Source organism: Palaemon carinicauda, chromosome 30, assembly GCF_036898095.1.
Source record: "Palaemon carinicauda isolate YSFRI2023 chromosome 30, ASM3689809v2, whole genome shotgun sequence".
Taxonomy (NCBI): domain Eukaryota; kingdom Metazoa; phylum Arthropoda; class Malacostraca; order Decapoda; family Palaemonidae; genus Palaemon; species Palaemon carinicauda.
Window position 1 is genome coordinate 44,308,057 of NC_090754.1, and position 13,140 is coordinate 44,321,196.

General features: G+C 38.1%; 49 non-coding genes across 49 annotated transcripts; all 49 read right to left on the reverse strand.

The window, feature by feature from the left end:
- Window positions 1-72, reverse strand: TRNAP-AGG (transfer RNA proline (anticodon AGG)). The gene has a single exon. It is a non-coding gene; the product is annotated as a tRNA-Pro (tRNA).
- Window positions 73-257: 185 nt separating this feature from the next.
- On the reverse strand, window positions 258-329 carry TRNAP-AGG (transfer RNA proline (anticodon AGG)). Its single transcript has one exon. It is a non-coding gene; the product is annotated as a tRNA-Pro (tRNA).
- Window positions 330-514: 185 nt separating this feature from the next.
- On the reverse strand, window positions 515-586 carry TRNAP-AGG (transfer RNA proline (anticodon AGG)). Its single transcript has one exon. It is a non-coding gene; the product is annotated as a tRNA-Pro (tRNA).
- Window positions 587-773: 187 nt separating this feature from the next.
- TRNAP-AGG (transfer RNA proline (anticodon AGG)) lies at window positions 774-845 on the reverse strand. The gene has a single exon. It is a non-coding gene; the product is annotated as a tRNA-Pro (tRNA).
- Window positions 846-1,032: 187 nt separating this feature from the next.
- On the reverse strand, window positions 1,033-1,104 carry TRNAP-AGG (transfer RNA proline (anticodon AGG)). Its single transcript has one exon. It is a non-coding gene; the product is annotated as a tRNA-Pro (tRNA).
- A 185-nt stretch (window positions 1,105-1,289) lies between these two features.
- Window positions 1,290-1,361, reverse strand: TRNAP-AGG (transfer RNA proline (anticodon AGG)). Its single transcript has one exon. It is a non-coding gene; the product is annotated as a tRNA-Pro (tRNA).
- A 185-nt stretch (window positions 1,362-1,546) lies between these two features.
- On the reverse strand, window positions 1,547-1,618 carry TRNAP-AGG (transfer RNA proline (anticodon AGG)). Its single transcript has one exon. It is a non-coding gene; the product is annotated as a tRNA-Pro (tRNA).
- A 187-nt stretch (window positions 1,619-1,805) lies between these two features.
- TRNAP-AGG (transfer RNA proline (anticodon AGG)) lies at window positions 1,806-1,877 on the reverse strand. Its single transcript has one exon. It is a non-coding gene; the product is annotated as a tRNA-Pro (tRNA).
- A 185-nt stretch (window positions 1,878-2,062) lies between these two features.
- TRNAP-AGG (transfer RNA proline (anticodon AGG)) lies at window positions 2,063-2,134 on the reverse strand. Its single transcript has one exon. It is a non-coding gene; the product is annotated as a tRNA-Pro (tRNA).
- A 185-nt stretch (window positions 2,135-2,319) lies between these two features.
- Window positions 2,320-2,391, reverse strand: TRNAP-AGG (transfer RNA proline (anticodon AGG)). The gene has a single exon. It is a non-coding gene; the product is annotated as a tRNA-Pro (tRNA).
- Window positions 2,392-2,576: 185 nt separating this feature from the next.
- Window positions 2,577-2,648, reverse strand: TRNAP-AGG (transfer RNA proline (anticodon AGG)). The gene has a single exon. It is a non-coding gene; the product is annotated as a tRNA-Pro (tRNA).
- A 185-nt stretch (window positions 2,649-2,833) lies between these two features.
- Window positions 2,834-2,905, reverse strand: TRNAP-AGG (transfer RNA proline (anticodon AGG)). The gene has a single exon. It is a non-coding gene; the product is annotated as a tRNA-Pro (tRNA).
- A 185-nt stretch (window positions 2,906-3,090) lies between these two features.
- Window positions 3,091-3,162, reverse strand: TRNAP-AGG (transfer RNA proline (anticodon AGG)). Its single transcript has one exon. It is a non-coding gene; the product is annotated as a tRNA-Pro (tRNA).
- Window positions 3,163-3,347: 185 nt separating this feature from the next.
- Window positions 3,348-3,419, reverse strand: TRNAP-AGG (transfer RNA proline (anticodon AGG)). The gene has a single exon. It is a non-coding gene; the product is annotated as a tRNA-Pro (tRNA).
- Window positions 3,420-3,605: 186 nt separating this feature from the next.
- On the reverse strand, window positions 3,606-3,677 carry TRNAP-AGG (transfer RNA proline (anticodon AGG)). The gene has a single exon. It is a non-coding gene; the product is annotated as a tRNA-Pro (tRNA).
- Window positions 3,678-3,862: 185 nt separating this feature from the next.
- TRNAP-AGG (transfer RNA proline (anticodon AGG)) lies at window positions 3,863-3,934 on the reverse strand. The gene has a single exon. It is a non-coding gene; the product is annotated as a tRNA-Pro (tRNA).
- A 185-nt stretch (window positions 3,935-4,119) lies between these two features.
- TRNAP-AGG (transfer RNA proline (anticodon AGG)) lies at window positions 4,120-4,191 on the reverse strand. Its single transcript has one exon. It is a non-coding gene; the product is annotated as a tRNA-Pro (tRNA).
- A 185-nt stretch (window positions 4,192-4,376) lies between these two features.
- Window positions 4,377-4,448, reverse strand: TRNAP-AGG (transfer RNA proline (anticodon AGG)). Its single transcript has one exon. It is a non-coding gene; the product is annotated as a tRNA-Pro (tRNA).
- Window positions 4,449-4,633: 185 nt separating this feature from the next.
- TRNAP-AGG (transfer RNA proline (anticodon AGG)) lies at window positions 4,634-4,705 on the reverse strand. The gene has a single exon. It is a non-coding gene; the product is annotated as a tRNA-Pro (tRNA).
- Window positions 4,706-4,890: 185 nt separating this feature from the next.
- Window positions 4,891-4,962, reverse strand: TRNAP-AGG (transfer RNA proline (anticodon AGG)). Its single transcript has one exon. It is a non-coding gene; the product is annotated as a tRNA-Pro (tRNA).
- A 185-nt stretch (window positions 4,963-5,147) lies between these two features.
- TRNAP-AGG (transfer RNA proline (anticodon AGG)) lies at window positions 5,148-5,219 on the reverse strand. Its single transcript has one exon. It is a non-coding gene; the product is annotated as a tRNA-Pro (tRNA).
- Window positions 5,220-5,404: 185 nt separating this feature from the next.
- Window positions 5,405-5,476, reverse strand: TRNAP-AGG (transfer RNA proline (anticodon AGG)). The gene has a single exon. It is a non-coding gene; the product is annotated as a tRNA-Pro (tRNA).
- Window positions 5,477-5,661: 185 nt separating this feature from the next.
- Window positions 5,662-5,733, reverse strand: TRNAP-AGG (transfer RNA proline (anticodon AGG)). The gene has a single exon. It is a non-coding gene; the product is annotated as a tRNA-Pro (tRNA).
- A 185-nt stretch (window positions 5,734-5,918) lies between these two features.
- TRNAP-AGG (transfer RNA proline (anticodon AGG)) lies at window positions 5,919-5,990 on the reverse strand. The gene has a single exon. It is a non-coding gene; the product is annotated as a tRNA-Pro (tRNA).
- A 185-nt stretch (window positions 5,991-6,175) lies between these two features.
- On the reverse strand, window positions 6,176-6,247 carry TRNAP-AGG (transfer RNA proline (anticodon AGG)). Its single transcript has one exon. It is a non-coding gene; the product is annotated as a tRNA-Pro (tRNA).
- A 187-nt stretch (window positions 6,248-6,434) lies between these two features.
- TRNAP-AGG (transfer RNA proline (anticodon AGG)) lies at window positions 6,435-6,506 on the reverse strand. Its single transcript has one exon. It is a non-coding gene; the product is annotated as a tRNA-Pro (tRNA).
- A 185-nt stretch (window positions 6,507-6,691) lies between these two features.
- Window positions 6,692-6,763, reverse strand: TRNAP-AGG (transfer RNA proline (anticodon AGG)). The gene has a single exon. It is a non-coding gene; the product is annotated as a tRNA-Pro (tRNA).
- Window positions 6,764-6,948: 185 nt separating this feature from the next.
- TRNAP-AGG (transfer RNA proline (anticodon AGG)) lies at window positions 6,949-7,020 on the reverse strand. The gene has a single exon. It is a non-coding gene; the product is annotated as a tRNA-Pro (tRNA).
- A 185-nt stretch (window positions 7,021-7,205) lies between these two features.
- Window positions 7,206-7,277, reverse strand: TRNAP-AGG (transfer RNA proline (anticodon AGG)). The gene has a single exon. It is a non-coding gene; the product is annotated as a tRNA-Pro (tRNA).
- A 184-nt stretch (window positions 7,278-7,461) lies between these two features.
- Window positions 7,462-7,533, reverse strand: TRNAP-AGG (transfer RNA proline (anticodon AGG)). Its single transcript has one exon. It is a non-coding gene; the product is annotated as a tRNA-Pro (tRNA).
- Window positions 7,534-7,718: 185 nt separating this feature from the next.
- TRNAP-AGG (transfer RNA proline (anticodon AGG)) lies at window positions 7,719-7,790 on the reverse strand. The gene has a single exon. It is a non-coding gene; the product is annotated as a tRNA-Pro (tRNA).
- Window positions 7,791-7,975: 185 nt separating this feature from the next.
- On the reverse strand, window positions 7,976-8,047 carry TRNAP-AGG (transfer RNA proline (anticodon AGG)). Its single transcript has one exon. It is a non-coding gene; the product is annotated as a tRNA-Pro (tRNA).
- Window positions 8,048-8,233: 186 nt separating this feature from the next.
- Window positions 8,234-8,305, reverse strand: TRNAP-AGG (transfer RNA proline (anticodon AGG)). Its single transcript has one exon. It is a non-coding gene; the product is annotated as a tRNA-Pro (tRNA).
- A 185-nt stretch (window positions 8,306-8,490) lies between these two features.
- Window positions 8,491-8,562, reverse strand: TRNAP-AGG (transfer RNA proline (anticodon AGG)). The gene has a single exon. It is a non-coding gene; the product is annotated as a tRNA-Pro (tRNA).
- A 185-nt stretch (window positions 8,563-8,747) lies between these two features.
- TRNAP-AGG (transfer RNA proline (anticodon AGG)) lies at window positions 8,748-8,819 on the reverse strand. The gene has a single exon. It is a non-coding gene; the product is annotated as a tRNA-Pro (tRNA).
- A 182-nt stretch (window positions 8,820-9,001) lies between these two features.
- Window positions 9,002-9,073, reverse strand: TRNAP-AGG (transfer RNA proline (anticodon AGG)). Its single transcript has one exon. It is a non-coding gene; the product is annotated as a tRNA-Pro (tRNA).
- Window positions 9,074-9,255: 182 nt separating this feature from the next.
- TRNAP-AGG (transfer RNA proline (anticodon AGG)) lies at window positions 9,256-9,327 on the reverse strand. The gene has a single exon. It is a non-coding gene; the product is annotated as a tRNA-Pro (tRNA).
- Window positions 9,328-9,511: 184 nt separating this feature from the next.
- On the reverse strand, window positions 9,512-9,583 carry TRNAP-AGG (transfer RNA proline (anticodon AGG)). Its single transcript has one exon. It is a non-coding gene; the product is annotated as a tRNA-Pro (tRNA).
- Window positions 9,584-9,767: 184 nt separating this feature from the next.
- Window positions 9,768-9,839, reverse strand: TRNAP-AGG (transfer RNA proline (anticodon AGG)). The gene has a single exon. It is a non-coding gene; the product is annotated as a tRNA-Pro (tRNA).
- A 185-nt stretch (window positions 9,840-10,024) lies between these two features.
- On the reverse strand, window positions 10,025-10,096 carry TRNAP-AGG (transfer RNA proline (anticodon AGG)). Its single transcript has one exon. It is a non-coding gene; the product is annotated as a tRNA-Pro (tRNA).
- A 183-nt stretch (window positions 10,097-10,279) lies between these two features.
- Window positions 10,280-10,351, reverse strand: TRNAP-AGG (transfer RNA proline (anticodon AGG)). Its single transcript has one exon. It is a non-coding gene; the product is annotated as a tRNA-Pro (tRNA).
- Window positions 10,352-10,536: 185 nt separating this feature from the next.
- On the reverse strand, window positions 10,537-10,608 carry TRNAP-AGG (transfer RNA proline (anticodon AGG)). Its single transcript has one exon. It is a non-coding gene; the product is annotated as a tRNA-Pro (tRNA).
- Window positions 10,609-10,793: 185 nt separating this feature from the next.
- Window positions 10,794-10,865, reverse strand: TRNAP-AGG (transfer RNA proline (anticodon AGG)). The gene has a single exon. It is a non-coding gene; the product is annotated as a tRNA-Pro (tRNA).
- Window positions 10,866-11,050: 185 nt separating this feature from the next.
- On the reverse strand, window positions 11,051-11,122 carry TRNAP-AGG (transfer RNA proline (anticodon AGG)). The gene has a single exon. It is a non-coding gene; the product is annotated as a tRNA-Pro (tRNA).
- Window positions 11,123-11,563: 441 nt separating this feature from the next.
- TRNAP-AGG (transfer RNA proline (anticodon AGG)) lies at window positions 11,564-11,635 on the reverse strand. Its single transcript has one exon. It is a non-coding gene; the product is annotated as a tRNA-Pro (tRNA).
- Window positions 11,636-11,820: 185 nt separating this feature from the next.
- Window positions 11,821-11,892, reverse strand: TRNAP-AGG (transfer RNA proline (anticodon AGG)). Its single transcript has one exon. It is a non-coding gene; the product is annotated as a tRNA-Pro (tRNA).
- Window positions 11,893-12,077: 185 nt separating this feature from the next.
- On the reverse strand, window positions 12,078-12,149 carry TRNAP-AGG (transfer RNA proline (anticodon AGG)). The gene has a single exon. It is a non-coding gene; the product is annotated as a tRNA-Pro (tRNA).
- A 186-nt stretch (window positions 12,150-12,335) lies between these two features.
- Window positions 12,336-12,407, reverse strand: TRNAP-AGG (transfer RNA proline (anticodon AGG)). Its single transcript has one exon. It is a non-coding gene; the product is annotated as a tRNA-Pro (tRNA).
- Window positions 12,408-12,591: 184 nt separating this feature from the next.
- TRNAP-AGG (transfer RNA proline (anticodon AGG)) lies at window positions 12,592-12,663 on the reverse strand. Its single transcript has one exon. It is a non-coding gene; the product is annotated as a tRNA-Pro (tRNA).
- Window positions 12,664-13,140: the final 477 nt, after the last annotated feature.

Here is a 13,140-nt window from a genome sequence, read left to right on the forward strand (position 1 = left end):
GGGCCTGACCGGGATTTGAACCCGGGACCTCTCGCACCCTAAGCGAAAATCATACCCCTAGACCATCAGGCCAGTGAATAAATTCTCATCTATCAGATCTACAAATAACACTATCCTACCAAAATCACAATAAGGGAAATATTGCATTGACCACTTTTCAAAAAGGGATTTAAAGATTACCTTTGAATAGAGATACAAAGTAAACATTTTACCCACTATGAGCCAACAACTATTCATTTCACAAAATAAGATCACAAGGGCCTGACCGGGATTTGAACCCGGGACCTCTCGCACCCTAAGCGAAAATCATACCCCTAGACCATCAGGCCAGTGAATAAATTCTCATCTATCAGATCTACAAATAACACTATCCTACCAAAATCACAATAAGGGAAATATTGCATTGACCACTTTTCAAAAAGGGATTTAAAGATTACCTTTGAATAGAGATACAAAGTAAACATTTTACCCACTATGAGCCAACAACTATTCATTTCACAAAATAAGATCACAAGGGCCTGACCGGGATTTGAACCCGGGACCTCTCGCACCCTAAGCGAAAATCATACCCCTAGACCATCAGGCCAGTGAATAAATTCTCATCTATCAGATCTACAAATAACACTATCCTACCAAAATCACAATAAGGGAAATATTGCATTGACCACACTTTTCAAAAAGGGATTTAAAGATTACCTTTGAATAGAGATACAAAGTAAACATTTTACCCACTATGAGCCAACAACTATTCATTTCACAAAATAAGATCACAAGGGCCTGACCGGGATTTGAACCCGGGACCTCTCGCACCCTAAGCGAAAATCATACCCCTAGACCATCAGGCCAGTGAATAAATTCTCATCTATCAGATCTACAAATAACACTATCCTACCAAAATCACAATAAGGGAAATATTGCATTGACCACACTTTTCAAAAAGGGATTTAAAGATTACCTATTAATAGAGATACAAAGTAAACATTTTACCCACTATGAGCCAACAACTATTCATTTCACAAAATAAGATCACAAGGGCCTGACCGGGATTTGAACCCGGGACCTCTCGCACCCTAAGCGAAAATCATACCCCTAGACCATCAGGCCAGTGAATAAATTCTCATCTATCAGATCTACAAATAACACTATCCTACCAAAATCACAATAAGGGAAATATTGCATTGACCACTTTTCAAAAAGGGATTTAAAGATTACCTTTGAATAGAGATACAAAGTAAACATTTTACCCACTATGAGCCAACAACTATTCATTTCACAAAATAAGATCACAAGGGCCTGACCGGGATTTGAACCCGGGACCTCTCGCACCCTAAGCGAAAATCATACCCCTAGACCATCAGGCCAGTGAATAAATTCTCATCTATCAGATCTACAAATAACACTATCCTACCAAAATCACAATAAGGGAAATATTGCATTGACCACTTTTCAAAAAGGGATTTAAAGATTACCTTTGAATAGAGATACAAAGTAAACATTTTACCCACTATGAGCCAACAACTATTCATTTCACAAAATAAGATCACAAGGGCCTGACCGGGATTTGAACCCGGGACCTCTCGCACCCTAAGCGAAAATCATACCCCTAGACCATCAGGCCAGTGAATAAATTCTCATCTATCAGATCTACAAATAACACTATCCTACCAAAATCACAATAAGGGAAATATTGCATTGACCACACTTTTCAAAAAGGGATTTAAAGATTACCTATTAATAGATATACAAAGTAAACATTTTACCCACTATGAGCCAACAACTATTCATTTCACAAAATAAGATCACAAGGGCCTGACCGGGATTTGAACCCGGGACCTCTCGCACCCTAAGCGAAAATCATACCCCTAGACCATCAGGCCAGTGAATAAATTCTCATCTATCAGATCTACAAATAACACTATCCTACCAAAATCACAATAAGGGAAATATTGCATTGACCACTTTTCAAAAAGGGATTTAAAGATTACCTTTGAATAGAGATACAAAGTAAACATTTTACCCACTATGAGCCAACAACTATTCATTTCACAAAATAAGATCACAAGGGCCTGACCGGGATTTGAACCCGGGACCTCTCGCACCCTAAGCGAAAATCATACCCCTAGACCATCAGGCCAGTGAATAAATTCTCATCTATCAGATCTACAAATAACACTATCCTACCAAAATCACAATAAGGGAAATATTGCATTGACCACTTTTCAAAAAGGGATTTAAAGATTACCTTTGAATAGAGATACAAAGTAAACATTTTACCCACTATGAGCCAACAACTATTCATTTCACAAAATAAGATCACAAGGGCCTGACCGGGATTTGAACCCGGGACCTCTCGCACCCTAAGCGAAAATCATACCCCTAGACCATCAGGCCAGTGAATAAATTCTCATCTATCAGATCTACAAATAACACTATCCTACCAAAATCACAATAAGGGAAATATTGCATTGACCACTTTTCAAAAAGGGATTTAAAGATTACCTTTGAATAGAGATACAAAGTAAACATTTTACCCACTATGAGCCAACAACTATTCATTTCACAAAATAAGATCACAAGGGCCTGACCGGGATTTGAACCCGGGACCTCTCGCACCCTAAGCGAAAATCATACCCCTAGACCATCAGGCCAGTGAATAAATTCTCATCTATCAGATCTACAAATAACACTATCCTACCAAAATCACAATAAGGGAAATATTGCATTGACCACACTTTTCAAAAAGGGATTTAAAGATTACCTTAATAGAGATACAAAGTAAACATTTTACCCACTATGAGCCAACAACTATTCATTTCACAAAATAAGATCACAAGGGCCTGACCGGGATTTGAACCCGGGACCTCTCGCACCCTAAGCGAAAATCATACCCCTAGACCATCAGGCCAGTGAATAAATTCTCATCTATCAGATCTACAAATAACACTATCCTACCAAAATCACAATAAGGGAAATATTGCATTGACCACTTTTCAAAAAGGGATTTAAAGATTACCTTTGAATAGAGATACAAAGTAAACATTTTACCCACTATGAGCCAACAACTATTCATTTCACAAAATAAGATCACAAGGGCCTGACCGGGATTTGAACCCGGGACCTCTCGCACCCTAAGCGAAAATCATACCCCTAGACCATCAGGCCAGTGAATAAATTCTCATCTATCAGATCTACAAATAACACTATCCTACCAAAATCACAATAAGGGAAATATTGCATTGACCACTTTTCAAAAAGGGATTTAAAGATTACCTTTGAATAGAGATACAAAGTAAACATTTTACCCACTATGAGCCAACAACTATTCATTTCACAAAATAAGATCACAAGGGCCTGACCGGGATTTGAACCCGGGACCTCTCGCACCCTAAGCGAAAATCATACCCCTAGACCATCAGGCCAGTGAATAAATTCTCATCTATCAGATCTACAAATAACACTATCCTACCAAAATCACAATAAGGGAAATATTGCATTGACCACACTTTTCAAAAAGGGATTTAAAGATTACCTTTAATAGATATACAAAGTAAACATTTTACCCACTATGAGCCAACAACTATTCATTTCACAAAATAAGATCACAAGGGCCTGACCGGGATTTGAACCCGGGACCTCTCGCACCCTAAGCGAAAATCATACCCCTAGACCATCAGGCCAGTGAATAAATTCTCATCTATCAGATCTACAAATAACACTATCCTACCAAAATCACAATAAGGGAAATATTGCATTGACCACTTTTCAAAAAGGGATTTAAAGATTACCTTTGAATAGAGATACAAAGTAAACATTTTACCCACTATGAGCCAACAACTATTTATTTCACAAAATAAGATCACAAGGGCCTGACCGGGATTTGAACCCGGGACCTCTCGCACCCTAAGCGAAAATCATACCCCTAGACCATCAGGCCAGTGAATAAATTCTCATCTATCAGATCTACAAATAACACTATCCTACCAAAATCACAATAAGGGAAATATTGCATTGACCACTTTTCAAAAAGGGATTTAAAGATTACCTTTGAATAGAGATACAAAGTAAACATTTTACCCACTATGAGCCAACAACTATTCATTTCACAAAATAAGATCACAAGGGCCTGACCGGGATTTGAACCCGGGACCTCTCGCACCCTAAGCGAAAATCATACCCCTAGACCATCAGGCCAGTGAATAAATTCTCATCTATCAGATCTACAAATAACACTATCCTACCAAAATCACAATAAGGGAAATATTGCATTGACCACTTTTCAAAAAGGGATTTAAAGATTACCTTTGAATAGAGATACAAAGTAAACATTTTACCCACTATGAGCCAACAACTATTCATTTCACAAAATAAGATCACAAGGGCCTGACCGGGATTTGAACCCGGGACCTCTCGCACCCTAAGCGAAAATCATACCCCTAGACCATCAGGCCAGTGAATAAATTCTCATCTATCAGATCTACAAATAACACTATCCTACCAAAATCACAATAAGGGAAATATTGCATTGACCACTTTTCAAAAAGGGATTTAAAGATTACCTATTAATAGATATACAAAGTAAACATTTTACCCACTATGAGCCAACAACTATTCATTTCACAAAATAAGATCACAAGGGCCTGACCGGGATTTGAACCCGGGACCTCTCGCACCCTAAGCGAAAATCATACCCCTAGACCATCAGGCCAGTGAATAAATTCTCATCTATCAGATCTACAAATAACACTATCCTACCAAAATCACAATAAGGGAAATATTGCATTGACCACTTTTCAAAAAGGGATTTAAAGATTACCTTTGAATAGAGATACAAAGTAAACATTTTACCCACTATGAGCCAACAACTATTCATTTCACAAAATAAGATCACAAGGGCCTGACCGGGATTTGAACCCGGGACCTCTCGCACCCTAAGCGAAAATCATACCCCTAGACCATCAGGCCAGTGAATAAATTCTCATCTATCAGATCTACAAATAACACTATCCTACCAAAATCACAATAAGGGAAATATTGCATTGACCACTTTTCAAAAAGGGATTTAAAGATTACCTTTGAATAGAGATACAAAGTAAACATTTTACCCACTATGAGCCAACAACTATTCATTTCACAAAATAAGATCACAAGGGCCTGACCGGGATTTGAACCCGGGACCTCTCGCACCCTAAGCGAAAATCATACCCCTAGACCATCAGGCCAGTGAATAAATTCTCATCTATCAGATCTACAAATAACACTATCCTACCAAAATCACAATAAGGGAAATATTGCATTGACCACTTTTCAAAAAGGGATTTAAAGATTACCTTTGAATAGAGATACAAAGTAAACATTTTACCCACTATGAGCCAACAACTATTCATTTCACAAAATAAGATCACAAGGGCCTGACCGGGATTTGAACCCGGGACCTCTCGCACCCTAAGCGAAAATCATACCCCTAGACCATCAGGCCAGTGAATAAATTCTCATCTATCAGATCTACAAATAACACTATCCTACCAAAATCACAATAAGGGAAATATTGCATTGACCACTTTTCAAAAAGGGATTTAAAGATTACCTTTGAATAGAGATACAAAGTAAACATTTTACCCACTATGAGCCAACAACTATTCATTTCACAAAATAAGATCACAAGGGCCTGACCGGGATTTGAACCCGGGACCTCTCGCACCCTAAGCGAAAATCATACCCCTAGACCATCAGGCCAGTGAATAAATTCTCATCTATCAGATCTACAAATAACACTATCCTACCAAAATCACAATAAGGGAAATATTGCATTGACCACTTTTCAAAAAGGGATTTAAAGATTACCTTTGAATAGAGATACAAAGTAAACATTTTACCCACTATGAGCCAACAACTATTCATTTCACAAAATAAGATCACAAGGGCCTGACCGGGATTTGAACCCGGGACCTCTCGCACCCTAAGCGAAAATCATACCCCTAGACCATCAGGCCAGTGAATAAATTCCCATCTATCAGATCTACAAATAACACTATCCTACCAAAATCACAATAAGGGAAATATTGCATTGACCACTTTTCAAAAAGGGATTTAAAGATTACCTTTGAATAGAGATACAAAGTAAACATTTTACCCACTATGAGCCAACAACTATTCATTTCACAAAATAAGATCACAAGGGCCTGACCGGGATTTGAACCCGGGACCTCTCGCACCCTAAGCGAAAATCATACCCCTAGACCATCAGGCCAGTGAATAAATTCTCATCTATCAGATCTACAAATAACACTATCCTACCAAAATCACAATAAGGGAAATATTGCATTGACCACACTTTTCAAAAAGGGATTTAAAGATTACCTATTAATAGATATACAAAGTAAACATTTTACCCACTATGAGCCAACAACTATTCATTTCACAAAATAAGATCACAAGGGCCTGACCGGGATTTGAACCCGGGACCTCTCGCACCCTAAGCGAAAATCATACCCCTAGACCATCAGGCCAGTGAATAAATTCTCATCTATCAGATCTACAAATAACACTGTCCTACCAAAATCACAATAAGGGAAATATTACATTGACCACTTTTCAAAAAGGGATTTAAAGATTACCTTTGAATAGAGATACAAAGTAAACATTTTACCCACTATGAGCCAACAACTATTTATTTCACAAAATAAGATCACAAGGGCCTGACCGGGATTTGAACCCGGGACCTCTCGCACCCTAAGCGAAAATCATACCCCTAGACCATCAGGCCAGTGAATAAATTCTCATCTATCAGATCTACAAATAACACTATCCTACCAAAATCACAATAAGGGAAATATTGCATTGACCACTTTTCAAAAAGGGATTTAAAGATTACCTTTGAATAGAGATACAAAGTAAACATTTTACCCACTATGAGCCAACAACTATTCATTTCACAAAATAAGATCACAAGGGCCTGACCGGGATTTGAACCCGGGACCTCTCGCACCCTAAGCGAAAATCATACCCCTAGACCATCAGGCCAGTGAATAAATTCTCATCTATCAGATCTACAAATAACACTATCCTACCAAAATCACAATAAGGGAAATATTGCATTGACCACTTTTCAAAAAGGGATTTAAAGATTACCTTTGAATAGAGATACAAAGTAAACATTTTACCCACTATGAGCCAACAACTATTCATTTCACAAAATAAGATCACAAGGGCCTGACCGGGATTTGAACCCGGGACCTCTCGCACCCTAAGCGAAAATCATACCCCTAGACCATCAGGCCAGTGAATAAATTCTCATCTATCAGATCTACAAATAACACTATCCTACCAAAATCACAATAAGGGAAATATTGCATTGACCACTTTTCAAAAAGGGATTTAAAGATTACCATTAATAGAGATACAAAGTAAACATTTTACCCACTATGAGCCAACAACTATTCATTTCACAAAATAAGATCACAAGGGCCTGACCGGGATTTGAACCCGGGACCTCTCGCACCCTAAGCGAAAATCATACCCCTAGACCATCAGGCCAGTGAATAAATTCTCATCTATCAGATCTACAAATAACACTATCCTACCAAAATCACAATAAGGGAAATATTGCATTGACCACTTTTCAAAAAGGGATTTAAAGATTACCTTTGAATAGAGATACAAAGTAAACATTTTACCCACTATGAGCCAACAACTATTCATTTCACAAAATAAGATCACAAGGGCCTGACCGGGATTTGAACCCGGGACCTCTCGCACCCTAAGCGAAAATCATACCCCTAGACCATCAGGCCAGTGAATAAATTCTCATCTATCAGATCTACAAATAACACTATCCTACCAAAATCACAATAAGGGAAATATTGCATTGACCACTTTTCAAAAAGGGATTTAAAGATTACCTTTGAATAGAGATACAAAGTAAACATTTTACCCACTATGAGCCAACAACTATTCATTTCACAAAATAAGATCACAAGGGCCTGACCGGGATTTGAACCCGGGACCTCTCGCACCCTAAGCGAAAATCATACCCCTAGACCATCAGGCCAGTGAATAAATTCTCATCTATCAGATCTACAAATAACACTATCCTACCAAAATCACAATAAGGGAAATATTGCATTGACCACACTTTTCAAAAAGGGATTTAAAGATTACCTTTAATAGATATACAAAGTAAACATTTTACCCACTATGAGCCAACAACTATTCATTTCACAAAATAAGATCACAAGGGCCTGACCGGGATTTGAACCCGGGACCTCTCGCACCCTAAGCGAAAATCATACCCCTAGACCATCAGGCCAGTGAATAAATTCTCATCTATCAGATCTACAAATAACACTATCCTACCAAAATCACAATAAGGGAAATATTGCATTGACCACTTTTCAAAAAGGGATTTAAAGATTACCTTTGAATAGAGATACAAAGTAAACATTTTACCCACTATGAGCCAACAACTATTCATTTCACAAAATAAGATCACAAGGGCCTGACCGGGATTTGAACCCGGGACCTCTCGCACCCTAAGCGAAAATCATACCCCTAGACCATCAGGCCAGTGAATAAATTCTCATCTATCAGATCTACAAATAACACTATCCTACCAAAATCACAATAAGGGAAATATTGCATTGACCACTTTTCAAAAAGGGATTTAAAGATTACCTTTGAATAGAGATACAAAGTAAACATTTTACCCACTATGAGCCAACAACTATTCATTTCACAAAATAAGATCACAAGGGCCTGACCGGGATTTGAACCCGGGACCTCTCGCACCCTAAGCGAAAATCATACCCCTAGACCATCAGGCCAGTGAATAAATTCTCATCTATCAGATCTACAAATAACACTATCCTACCAAAATCACAATAAGGGAAATATTGCATTGACCACTTTTCAAAAAGGGATTTAAAGATTACCTTTGAATAGAGATACAAAGTAAACATTTTACCCACTATGAGCCAACAACTATTATTTCACAATAAGATCACAAGGGCCTGACCGGGATTTGAACCCGGGACCTCTCGCACCCTAAGCGAAAATCATACCCCTAGACCATCAGGCCAGTGAATAAATTCTCATCTATCAGATCTACAAATAACACTATCCTACCAAAATCACAATAAGGGAAATATTGCATTGACCACTTTTCAAAAAGGGATTTAAAGATTACCTTTAATAGAGATACAAAGTAAACATTTCACCCACTGAGCCAACAACTATTCATTTCACAAAATAAGATCACAAGGGCCTGACCGGGATTTGAACCCGGGACCTCTCGCACCCTAAGCGAAAATCATACCCCTAGACCATCAGGCCAATGAATAAATTCTCATCTATCAGATCTACAAATAACACTGTCCTACCAAAATCACAATAAGGGAAATATTACATTGACCACTTTTCAAAAAGGGATTTAAAGATTACCTTTGAATAGAGATACAAAGTAAACATTTTACCCACTATGAGCCAACAACTATTTATTTCACTAATAAGATCACAAGGGCCTGACCGGGATTTGAACCCGGGACCTCTCGCACCCTAAGCGAAAATCATACCCCTAGACCATCAGGCCAGTGAATAAATTCTCATCTATCAGATCTACAAATAACACTATCCTACCAAAATCACAATAAGGGAAATATTGCATTGACCACTTTTCAAAAAGGGATTTAAAGATTACCTTTAATAGAGATACAAAGTAAACATTTTACCCACTATGAGCCAACAACTATTCATTTCACAAAATAAGATCACAAGGGCCTGACCGGGATTTGAACCCGGGACCTCTCGCACCCTAAGCGAAAATCATACCCCTAGACCATCAGGCCAGTGAATAAATTCTCATCTATCAGATCTACAAATAACACTATCCTACCAAAATCACAATAAGGGAAATATTGCATTGACCACTTTTCAAAAAGGGATTTAAAGATTACCTTTGAATAGAGATACAAAGTAAACATTTTACCCACTATGAGCCAACAACTATTCATTTCACAAAATAAGATCACAAGGGCCTGACCGGGATTTGAACCCGGGACCTCTCGCACCCTAAGCGAAAATCATACCCCTAGACCATCAGGCCAGTGAATAAATTCTCATCTATCAGATCTACAAATAACACTATCCTACCAAAATCACAATAAGGGAAATATTGCATTGACCACTTTTCAAAAAGGGATTTAAAGATTACCTTAATAGACATACAAAGTAAACATTTTACCCACTATGAGCCAACAACTATTCATTTCACAAAATAAGATCACAAGGGCCTGACCGGGATTTGAACCCGGGACCTCTCGCACCCTAAGCGAAAATCATACCCCTAGACCATCAGGCCAGTGAATAAATTCTCATCTATCAGATCTACAAATAACACTATCCTACCAAAATCACAATAAGGGAAATATTGCATTGACCACTTTTCAAAAAGGGATTTAAAGATTACCTTTGAATAGAGATACAAAGTAAACATTTTACCCACTATGAGCCAACAACTATTCATTTCACAAAATAAGATCACAAGGGCCTGACCGGGATTTGAACCCGGGACCTCTCGCACCCTAAGCGAAAATCATACCCCTAGACCATCAGGCCAGTGAATAAATTCCCATCTATCAGATCTACAAATAACACTATCCTACCAAAATCACAATAAGGGAAATATTGCATTGACCACTTTTCAAAAAGGGATTTAAAGATTACCTTTGAATAGAGATACAAAGTAAACATTTTACCCACTATGAGCCAACAACTATTCATTTCACAAAATAAGATCACAAGGGCCTGACCGGGATTTGAACCCGGGACCTCTCGCACCCTAAGCGAAAATCATACCCCTAGACCATCAGGCCAGTGAATAAATTCTCATCTATCAGATCTACAAATAACACTATCCTACCAAAATCACAATAAGGGAAATATTGCATTGACCACACTTTTCAAAAAGGGATTTAAAGATTACCTAAATAGAGATACAAAGTAAACATTTTACCCACTATGAGCCAACAACTATTCATTTCACAAAATAAGATCACAAGGGCCTGACCGGGATTTGAACCCGGGACCTCTCGCACCCTAAGCGAAAATCATACCCCTAGACCATCAGGCCAGTGAATAAATTCTCATCTATCAGATCTACAAATAACACTGTCCTACCAAAATCACAATAAGGGAAATATTGCATTGACCACTTTTCAAAAAGGGATTTAAAGATTACCTTTGAATAGAGATACAAAGTAAACATTTTACCCACTATGAGCCAACAACTATTTATTTCACAAAATAAGATCACAAGGGCCTGACCGGGATTTGAACCCGGGACCTCTCGCACCCTAAGCGAAAATCATACCCCTAGACTATCAGGCCAGTGAATAAATTCTCATCTATCAGATCTACAAATAACACTATCCTACCAAAATCACAATAAGGGAAATATTGCATTGACCACTTTTCAAAAAGGGATTTAAAGTTTACCTATAATAGAGATACAAAGTAATCATTTTACCCACTATGAGACAACAACTATTCATTTTACAAAATAAGACCACAAGGGCCTGACCGGGATTTGAACCCGGGACCTCTCGCACCCTAAGCGAAAATCATACCCCTAGACCATCAGGCCAGTGAATAAATTCTCATCTATCAGATCTACAAATAACACTGTCCTACCAAAATCACAATAAGGGAAATATTGCATTGACCAGTTTTCAGAAAGGGATTTAAAGATTACCTTTGAATAGAGAAGCAAAGTAAACATTTTACCCACTATGATCCAACAACTATTCATTTCACAACATAAGATCACAAGGGCCTGACCGGGATTTGAACCCGGGACCTCTCGCACCCTAAGCGAAAATCATACCCCTAGACCATCAGGCCAGTGAATAAATTCTCATCTATCAGATCTACAAATAACACTATCCTACCAAAATCACAATAAGGGAAATATTACATTGACCACTTTTCAAAAAGGGATTTAAAGATTACCTTTGAATAGAGATACAAATTAAACATTTTACCCACTATAAACCAACAACTATTCATTTCACAAAATAAGATCACAAGGGCCTGACCGGGATTTGAACCCGGGACCTCTCGCACCCTAAGCGAAAATCATACCCCTAGACCATCAGGCCAGTCAATAAATTCTCATTTATCAGATCTACAAATAACACTATCCAACCAAAATCACAACAAGGGAAATATTGCATTGACCACACTTTTCAAAAAGGGATTTAAAGATTACCTATAATAGGGATACAAAGTAAACATTTTACCCACTATGAGCCAACAACTATTCATTTCACAAAATAAGATCACAAGGGCCTGACCGGGATTTGAACCCGGGACCTCTCGCACCCTAAGCGAAAATCATACCCCTAGACCATCAGGCCAGTGAATAAATTTTCGTCTATCAGATCTACAAATAACACTATCCTACCAAAATCACAATAAGGGAAATATTGCATTGACCACACTTTTCAAAAAGGGATTTAAAGATTACCTATTATAGATATACACAGTAAACATTTCACCCACTGAGCCAACAACTATTCATTTCACAAAATAAGATCACAAGGGCCTGACCGGGATTTGAACCCGGGACCTCTCGCACCCTAAGCGAAAATCATACCCCTAGACCATCAGGCCAATGAATAAATTCTCATCTATCAGATCTACAAATAACACTGTCCTACCAAAATCACAATAAGGGAAATATTACATTGACCACTTTTCAAAAAGGGATTTAAAGATTACCTTTGAATAGAGATACGAAGTAAACATTTTACCCACTATGAGCCAACAACTATTTATTTCACTACATAAGATCACAAGGGCCTGACCGGGATTTGAACCCGGGACCTCTCGCACCCTAAGCGAAAATCATACCCCTAGACCATCAGGCCAGTGAATAAATTTCCGTCTATCAGATCTACAAATAACACTATCCTACCAAAATCACAACAAGGGTAATATTGCTTTGACCACTTTTCAAAAAGGGATTTAAAGATTACCTTTGAATAGAGATACAAAGTAAACATTTCACCCACTATGAGCCAACAACTATTCATTTCACAAAATAAGATCACAAGGGCCTGACCGGGATTTGATCCCGGGACCTCTCGC